We start from the raw sequence: 10,078 nt of genomic DNA on the forward strand, positions 1-10,078 counted from the left end.
AAGAATTCTACGTGAATAAACTCACTTAAACCTTACCATAACCCTATGAGGTAGGTACTATAACTATCACCGTTTCTGATGAGGAAACTGAGGTTTCAGACATATACAAGTGTTTGATTATATCTCTGAGATCACAGTATTGGTGGGCATGCACTCTAATCCATAGCTTCATCTCTAAACCACTTACAAGCTCATTAAAATTTCCATACTTTTATGCAGTTTCCACTGTCTTATCCATACATGATTACATCTTTCACTGACTGATGATTCCAAACACTATGCTGCCGTGAGAGATGCACTAAGACTTCCGACTCGCGGAAGCTTACTGACATATAGGCAGTTTGCACGGTGCATGGTCCCCCATGAAGAAGGACATAGGAACCCCAGCATCAGAGCCTCCTGGTCAAATAAAAGAAAGCATCTCTCAACTCTGGGGAGCTTCAGGTTTGACAATTGAGAAACAATAAATAAAGTGACTTAAGAACTTCATAGAGATGACACACTATTCAATAGAAGCTCATCCATCTGGAACTGGTTTTGAATGCTCATTCCAGTAAGAAGCATGGCTTCTTTCTCTGAGCTCTAATTAGGCCAGTGTCATCTTGTTTGAATCATTTGCTCCGCCTGCCTACGTCTGCATTGTGAGCTCTTTGGTTCACACCAGATTTTTCTCTTCCAGAAGTCCCAGGCCCAGCTCAGGGTCCCTGAGGGCCCCTGAATGTTGGCTGAAAGAGTGCTTTAAAATTTACAAATTAAACTAGAATAGGGTCAAAAAATAATGAAGATAATTTACATGTGATTTCAAATACAGAGATGACTGAGAGGTACATTGATAGCAGGACTGTAATTTGACATTCACACTGTATCAAAGAGCTCACAGAACACTTTGGTGAACACCGTTATATGTCATGTTCATTATAACATTAAGAATTAGCATGTTATAGGTCAGGAAAAATGAAGAGAACTAGCTAGTAGCACAAACTTATTCAAACAGAATTGGTGGGAACAAACTACTCTAATTACAAATATTCTTTCCGTGATATAGTAATTTGCACATCCTATATAATATGCTAAGTGTCCAGTCGCCCGTTCAACCAATCAAAGCATAATATGATGATGACATGCTAATGCCACTAACTGCTAGCTATGATGTGCACTGACCACCAAGGGGCAGACAGTCAACCAGTAGACCAGTTGCTATGACGTACACTGATCACCAGGAGGAAGACGCTCTGACCTATAGGTTAGCTTGCTGCTGGGGTCCAGCTGATCAGGACTGAGCGAGATGGCCGGACACACCCTGGAGTCCTCCTGCGGTTCCTCCCCAGCTGGCCAACCTCCCGCGTCCCTCCCCAGCCCCGATCGTGCCCCAGTGGGGTCCCTCAGCCTAGCCTGTGCCCTCTCGCAATCCAGGACCTCTCGGGGAATGTCGGAGAGCCAGTTTTGGCCTGATCCCACAGGCCAGGATGAGGGACCCCGCTGGTGCATGAATTCGTGCACTGGGTCTCTAGTTTTAGCATCATTTTCCTTATTTTCATGATAGGTTTCTGCCAGCCATTTTTTTTGAAAAATATATGTTTTTATTGATTTTAGAGAGAAAGAGGAAGGGAGAGGGAGAGAAGCATCAGTGAGAGAGAAAAACATGGATCGGTTGCCTCCTACACAGACCCCCACCTGGGATCTAACCCGTAACAAGGACATGTACCATGACCGGGAATGGAACCGGCAACCCTTCAGTTCAACCAACTGAGCTACACCAGCCAGGGCTCTGCCAACTATTTTTCTTTCTTTCTTTTTTATTCTTAATCCTCACCCAAGGATATTTTCTCATTGATTTTTAGGGAGAATAGAAGAGAGAGGGAGAGACGGAGAGAAATATCAATGTGAGAGACACATTGATTGGTTGCCTCCTGCATAAGTCCAGACCAGGGCATGGGCCAGGGAGGAGGATCCTGCAACCAAGTCACTGGCCCTTGATCGGAATAGAACTAAGGACCCTTCAATCCGCAGGCTGACACTCTATCAACTGATCTACACTGGTTAGGGCCCAACTATGACTTATTTTCTTCCCAGTATCTTTCACTCTCACTGTTCTATAAAAAAAAAAAAAAAGATCCTTAAGGCGTGGGTTCTAGTCTTCAATTCACAACCCACATTGGCCATTTCTTTTTCCTCTAATATTCATACTTCCCGGGTATTTCAGAGTTGTTGAAGTGTTCATTGAAGTCATGTATGTGAAAATATATCATAAACCCTACATAATTAAATAAATGCATGTTACCTTTTAATATGGGACTTCCACATTGAAGGCAAAGTCCAGGACGTCATTAAGTAATGAGTCTACTTTGAAGGAATTGTCAGGAACAGCAAATTTGTTGACCACCAGTGGCTCAGAGCAGACTCAGAAACCAGTGCCCCCTCCTGGAGAAGCAAGTCCCTCTGGACAGCACCCTAGATCGAAATTGGGTAAGTTACATAATTTGGAGATTTCAGTTCCACTAATTCTTCTAGAAAGGCTAATCAGTGTAGCCTAGGTATGTGGGGTGGACTTTGCATAGGCCTGGATTTGAAACTGGAGTTAGCACTGAAGCTTTGAGCTAATCTTACCAACTCTCTGAGCTCCTGAATGCTAATGTGTAAAGTGAACATAAGGAAACATGGGCCACATATTGTTTGATAGCATTAAATTAAACCTTAAACAATTGACACATGCAAGTTGTCCAATAAATCCATCTGTGATAATAGCAACCATATTCTCTTGGTGTTGTGTGCCCAGGTCTTTACTCAGTGCCTAACGCATAATGTTCCCTCAATACATACTTTATGAATGACCAAAGCTTGGGAGGTTGAACCTCAGAATGGGATCATCTAGAAACTAAAATTGAATCAGCCAACAATAGTCAGTGTGGAGTGCTAGTCTTTTAGTTAATGGAGGAAAATACCACATACTATAATAGAACAGGCAATCATTTCATGGTAGGACATTGTGTGTTTTCTGATAAGATAGGTACTAATGTTCCAGACCTCATCCCCTCAGTCACCTGCCCTTCTCCCATCTAGATCTCAGGAGAAAGGAGATCGAAGTGAAGATGTATAGCCTACGAGAGAGGAAGTGTTGTGTCTACCAAGAGGTCAGCGAGCCCCAGGACGATGACTACCTATGTAAGCTCACCCTCACCAAGGAGCATGTTATGTCTTGATGCAAGAATTTCACTTGGTCTTTGGGTGCCCAAATCATTCCCTTCCTCTCGTGACCGGGAGTACAGGATTGAGGCTCACTGATGTGAGCTCTTTCCGAAGCTCTTCATGTCCAGGAACATGCACTGCACCCTCCCTCTTCCCTGTTGCTCTTGCCTCCAGATTGTGAGAAGTGTCAGAACTTCTTCATTGACAGCTGTGCTGTGCATGGGCCTCCTACGTTTGTAAAAGACAGTGCCGCGGACAAGGGGCATGCCAACCGCTCAGCCCTCACTCTGCCCCCTGGGTTGAGAATCGGACCATCAGGCATCCCTGAGGCTGGGCTTGGAGTGTGGAATGAGGAATGTGATCTGCCCGAGGGCCTGCACTTTGGCCCTTATGAGGGTCAGATCACAGAAGATGAAGCCACAGCCAACAGCGGCTACTCCTGGCTGGTGAGAACTTTACCTCTTCCCTGTCCTCAGGCTTCCCCGTCCCTCCTGTGGCTTGGGGGGCCCCCACCTTCTACATGCTAGGACATGGATGGGGACCATATGGTTAGTTAGCTCTGTGTACTGGGCGGACTTTGCATGAACATGGAGCTCCTCTCTAAGGATCAGAGGGTAAATGGGAGCAAAGTGGTACAGACTCCTCCCTTGGGGGCTCCTGCTTAGTGGACAAATCAATTCCGACGTGTAGATGATGAGTAAGAAAAATATCCTGAGATCACCATTGGCAGTTGAGTCACCATGCAGGCTGAAAGAGATTTGATGACAGTAGAATAAAGTAATTCTTCTATTATATACACACAACCACACACACACACACACACACACACACACACACACACACACACACACACACACACACACACACGGCCTTTAACTTCTTTTCCTGAAATGCAGATCACCAAAGGGAGAAACTGCTATGAGTATGTGGATGGAAAGGATACATCTCAGGCCAACTGGATGAGGTAAGGTCACTAGGCTTCTGGGTGCTAAAGAGGATACTCATGCCTCACAACCCACATGTCTGTCCTTCCCATCATGCCTCCCTAATGGTCTCCCTCAGTTCTCTGTTCCCCTTTTTTCTCCATACAGTGATCTTTAACATCTAGAGACATTTAGGAAAAAAGGATGTAAAAGTATAGCATTTGACCTCAAAATAGAAGTCTCTAGTTTGGGCTCTGACTGGGAAAACCTTGAGGACCCTGTATTACTCTGTGATTTATCTAATGGACATTAGTTAAACACCTACTATGTTCCAGTTTAGAGGAAGGAATTCATTACTTACACAGATTACACAATCCATGACCCTAGGGAGGACTTACTGCAGACGGACATGAAACATTTTATTTCATAAACATTTAACTCTATTTTTCCTATTTTTCAAGAAGTGCCCAGTGCCCAGATAGCCTTGAACCAAGGATAGTCTAAACCTGTGAGGGCAGCACATCATCCCAGACTCAGTTCTAACTACAACTGGGTGTTGGAGCCTGCAGAGTAATAGTGCTCATGGCCCTTTCCTGAGGGGCTCTCTTGTGTCAGGGGAGACAGATTATGAATAAACTACTATTGTTCTGTGTTATTTTTCTAAGACAGAGAGACCTCCACGTTTCTGTGGGAACCTGGGGGAGGCAACTGAATGATGCCTTCAATAAAGTGTGGGGAGACTCGACAAAGGCCTCTGAAGAGAAGGTAGACTTGGACTGAGTGTTGAATGATGTGAGTCCTAGATCAAGCCCCGAGTTCTGTGGTGTAACACCGAACCTGACTTACAGCTTAGAGAAGCTAGAGGTCACCAGGTTTGATGGGGAAGTCTGGAATGAGGCTTTGGAAATGGCATTAGGCAGGATGAGCACTGTGAGCAGGACTTAGAGACAGGAATTCACATGACATTGTGACAGAGGCTTGGACATTGAACAGAAGTTTCCCCAGGAGCATGGGTGTGGGTGCAATCAGTGCTGAGGGCCTTAAGCGTCAGTGAGGAGCTGGACACGAATATGACAGGTAGTGGAAACTCATCGCCTCTGGTTTTCTTTCCTTTCATCTGCCTCAACGCCAGGTATGTGAACTGCGCCCGGGATGACCAAGAATAGAACCTGGTGGCCTTTCAATATCACAGGCAGATTTTCTACCGAACCTGCCGGGTCGTGAGGACGGGCTGTGAGCTGCTGGTCTGGTATGGAGAAGAGTATGGCCAAAAGCTGGGCATCAAGTGGGGCAGCAAGTGGAAGACAGAGCTTGTGGCCGGGAGAGGTGGGCACCACTCTTCTTCAACATGGAAAGAAAGAATTCTTAGAAGTTTTCATGCTCCAACTCTCAAGTAGAGTAAACTCCACTCTAGAGTCAGCAAAGCTTCAAATCAGATGCTTCAGAAATTGATGGCTCATCACATAGGTTTTTGATACTTAGGAACAATTTTAATATTTTTATTTTTGTTCTAATTTTTAAAAATATGCTTTTATTGGTTTTAGAGACAGAGATGAAGGGAGAGGGAGAGAAATATCAATCTGCTGCCTCCTGCATTATCCCTACTGGGGATCAAGTCCACCACCCAGACATGTGCCCTGACCAGGAATCAAACTGGCTACCTCTGGGTGAACGGGACAATGCTCAATGAACTGAGCCACACTGGCCAGGGGCTTTTTTTGTTCCATTTTAAAAAATACTTCATGCACAAAATACACAGCGTCATATAGTGCTGAAAGGGTTAGAGGCAAAACAAATAATAATAAAAAAAAAAGGTTTCAGGCACTTAACCAGCTCTCTCATCAAGGTGGTTGTTTGTGGGTTGTTGTTTTTGTTTTCTAACACTTTAGCTGTTTCTTCTTCATTTACTGCATATTTCTAAATGAAATGTGTGTGTTAACATGCATTCATTCATTATTTTGTGACTTGCCATGTGAATTCCTACGCGGTGCCACGCAGGGTTCTGGGAGCTGGAAATACAGATGAACACGATGATCAGAATCACTGCTCCTGAGCAGCTGGCTGGTGAAGGAGGGAAGCCCTGGCAGACCTATGTGCATGTGCTTAATATTACATAGTGGTTAGTGCTTTAGAGAAAACGGGACCAGGACAAGTGACTAGGGATCAGTGTGAGGGGAAGGTGGGTGTGTCAGATTGCAAAGGTCAAGGGAAGGCTTTCTCAGGAGACAACAGTTACAACAGTTGTGTCACAAGGTCCCAGGCAGAGGGAGTGGCTGGTGCAGGGAAGGGAAGAGGTGGGGTGTTGAGCTGGCTGAGGGCTTCTCCCGTCTCAGTCTCAGTACGGAGGGTAAGAACAAAGGTTGGACAGATGCCTAGCAGCCTGGAAATACAGTGCCTATGATCCAAGCTGAGATACTGGGGACTTTCTTGAGTGAGACGGGACAATTGAGCAGTTTTCAGCTGCAGAGTGGCATGTTCTAAAACTATGCTTTGTTAAATTTTTTGGAAAATAAATTTCAGTGGGGAATCCCCTCTGAGATTATTTCAACTCCAAGTGAGAGAGGAAGGCAGACTGGCTGGAGAGGGACGGGAGTCAGGAGTGTAAGAAGCAGGTTGGGGAAATATTTTTGTTGTTGTTGTTAATCCTCACCCAAGGATATTTTTCCACTGATTATTTTTTGAGAGAGAGTAGAAGGGGGAGAGACAGAGAGAGAAACATCAATAGCTTGTCTCCCACGGGCACCCCAACCAGGGCTGGGGATTGAGCTTGCAACCAAGGGACGTGCCCTTGACTAGAATCGAACCCAGGAGCCTGGAGTCCCCAAGGTGACGCTCTATCTACTGAGCCAAACTGGCTAGGGCATGGTTGGGGAGATATTTTGAAACAGGACTTTGTAGTGTATTTGAAATAGGCTAACACTGAAAGAAATCAAGTAGGAATACTGTGTGAGGAAAGACATATTTCCATTTTATGATTTGTGGAAAACTGAGAGAGCAGCAATTGCTAGTTGGGGCCTATTGTTCCTCTATTTTTAAATATTTTTATTGATTTGAGAGAGAGAGGAAGGGAAATGAAGAGAGAGATAGAAATATCAGCATGGATCAGCTGCCTCCTGCTGGGATAGAGCACAAAACCTGGGCATGTGCCCTGACCAGGAATCAAACTGGTGACGACCTGGTTCATGGGTTGATGCTCAACCACTGAGGTACCTGGCCAGGCCTGTGGTTTTTCTCTTTAACATGACTTAGAAGATACATGTATATGGAAAGGTCACGATAGTCAAACCCATATAAGGAGTCAAATGGCTTCTGATGGTCCTTGATCTGTAAGACCTTTTTTCTTTTCAATCCTTACCCAAGGATATTTTTTCCATTGATTTTTATAGAGAGTGAAAGACAGAGGGAAAGACAGAGAGAAATATCCATGTGAGAGGAACACATCGATTTGTTGCCTCCTGCACAATCCCAGACCAGGTCCGGGCCGGGGAGCAGCCTGCAACCAAGGCACATGCCCTTGATGGGAATCAAACCCACGACCTTTCTGTCCACAGGCTGAGGCTCTATCCACTGATCCACACTGACCAGGGCTGTACAAAAGACTTTTGATATGGGGTCTCTGGATTTCTGAAGAAGAGTAGTGCAGACAAAGAAAAAGAAAAGTAGACTGTGAAGGAACACTCTGTGGGAGGCAGAGCTTGCACTGTCAACACAGTTAGAATGATTCCGGAGACAGGATTTACCAGGAGACAGAGCGTAAGGCACAGGCAGCCTTGCCCACACATGCCCTGACCAAAACTTTCTCTTTCAGCAGAACCAAAGCCAGAGATCCACACATGTCCCTCCTGCTCTGTGGCCTTCTCCAGTCAGACATTCCTCAGCCAACATGTGAAACGCAATCACCCCTCTGAGATTCTGCCAGCAGCACCTGCAGGAAAACACCTCCAGTCAGAGGAACCCGGCCCAGAGCATCAAAATCAACAGCAGCAGCAACATCCTGGTCCACATGGGTGGAATGACAAAGCTGAAGGTCAAGAGGTCAAAGGAACGTCCAAACCTTTGCTTAAAAGGATCAGGCACATGAGAACTTCACGGGACTCTTTCAAGCCTCCCAACAGACAAACAGGGAGCTCCAGTGAGCGTGAGAGAATAATGGAGGAAGAGCCCAGCACAGGCCAGGACGTGAATCCAAAGAACACAGGCAAATTATCTGTGGGAGTAAGAATGTCAAAAATTGTAACAATCAATCATGGAGGGTGTGGGCAAGGCTTCAATGATAAGTCACATATCGACACACACCAGAGGACACACTCAGGGAAAAAGCCATATGTGTGCAGGGAGTGTGAGAAAGGCTTTACACGGAAGTAACATCTCATCAGACACCAGAGGACACACTCAGGGTAGAAGCCATATGTGTGCAGGAAGTGTGGGCGAGGCTTTACAGATAAGTCAATCTCATCAAACACCAGAGAACACACTCAGGGGAGAAGCCCTATGTGTGCAGGGAGTGTGGGCGAGGCTTTACACAGAAGTCATCTATCATCACACACCAGAGGACACACTCAGGGGAGAAGCCCTATGTGTGCAGGGAGTGTGGGAGAAGCTTTACAGATAAGTCAACTCTAATCATATACCAGAGGACACACTCAGGAGAGAAGCCCTATGTGTGTAGGGAGTGTGGGGGAGGCTTTAGAGATAAGTCAAGTCTCATCAAACACCAGAGAACACACTCAGGGGAGAAGCCCTATGTTTGCAGGGAGTGTGGGCGAGGCTTTACACAGAAGTCCAATCTCATGAGACACCAGACGACACACTCATGGGAGAAGCCCGGTCTTTGCAGGGAGGATGCATCATGAGCCCTAAATTGCACCTCAGCAGCCATAGGGCAAGTGTAGGCACCGCATACCTCATACCCCAGCTCTGAGGGGGCTTTAGAGGAAGCCTGCTGGCCCCTTTCCCTCCCCAAGAGTGTAATTAGTACAGAAGTATCTGGTCAAACAAATCCTCCGCTTTCAAATGGAGAGGCTATAGACAAACAGTTCCGTAAGTGCTATGGGGATGTCAACACGAATGTCCCTCATGGTGTTTTTGGCCTAGTTTTAATAAAGTTTGTGTCCAGACAAACCTGAAGCCTACGTGCCTCATCCCCCTCATCACTGAAAGCAGAGTTCCAGGAGGGCCTCAAAGAACCCTCAGCCACAGACCTGAACCCGGGAAGGCGGAATCTGGCGTCAGTCCAGTGAGGTTCCCGCCAGGGAGAGGGATTGAGGCACACTCACCAGGAACATGAATAGGACCCCACCAACCCCTTGGCTTCTCCTGGCTCCTCCCCTGATTCCTTAGACCTCTGTAGCCTCAGAGGTGAAAGCCAGAGAGGGTGTGTGCAGGTGTGTTTGTGCATGTGTGTGTACATGTGTGTGTGTGCGCGTGTCTGTGTGTGTGTTTGCCCGTGTGCCTGTGCACACACCTGTGCTGCCTCAGTCTGGGCACTGGTCGCCCTCTTCTTGCTGCCTCTGTAGCATTGGCATCTTGCCTGGGGCATAGCATGTCGGCACCAGGTCTGTCAACAAGGTTTTGAGTCTCAGCTTTTCCCTCAAAACTGTGTGTCCTAAGGCAAGACCCCCAAAGTCTCTGTGCCTCTTTCCAAGCTATAAAGCGGGAGGGTGACCCAGGCTTTGGAGTGTCATTCAGAGTGGGGTCAGCACCGGTGGTTAAAACACGCAACTCTCTGTGAACAGCGTCTGCCAGGCCTTGAGGTGGACAAGGGAGGCAGAGGGAGTGGGGCCCAGGAGCCAGTTTAGAGCTCAAGCAGCCCCACTGCTCTGCGTGGACTCGGCTGCCTGTGCAGGAGTCGTGGGGTCAGGCATGCTCCTCCCCCCGGCCACCCCCTCCCACTGAGCCTTGGCAGGACAAGAGTGACCTTGGTTTCTAAGAGTGACCAGGACAAAGGCCCTCACAACCCTGCTGAGAGC

At 46.8% G+C, this 10,078-nt stretch overlaps 1 pseudogene; it reads left to right on the forward strand.

The window, feature by feature from the left end:
• The window catches only part of LOC132225601 (histone-lysine N-methyltransferase PRDM7-like), a 68,748-nt pseudogene extending 60,558 nt beyond the window's left edge, over positions 1-8,190 (forward strand).
• Positions 8,191-10,078: the final 1,888 nt, after the last annotated feature.

Source organism: Myotis daubentonii, chromosome Y, assembly GCF_963259705.1.
Source record: "Myotis daubentonii chromosome Y, mMyoDau2.1, whole genome shotgun sequence".
Classification (NCBI taxonomy): Eukaryota; Metazoa; Chordata; class Mammalia; order Chiroptera; family Vespertilionidae; genus Myotis; species Myotis daubentonii.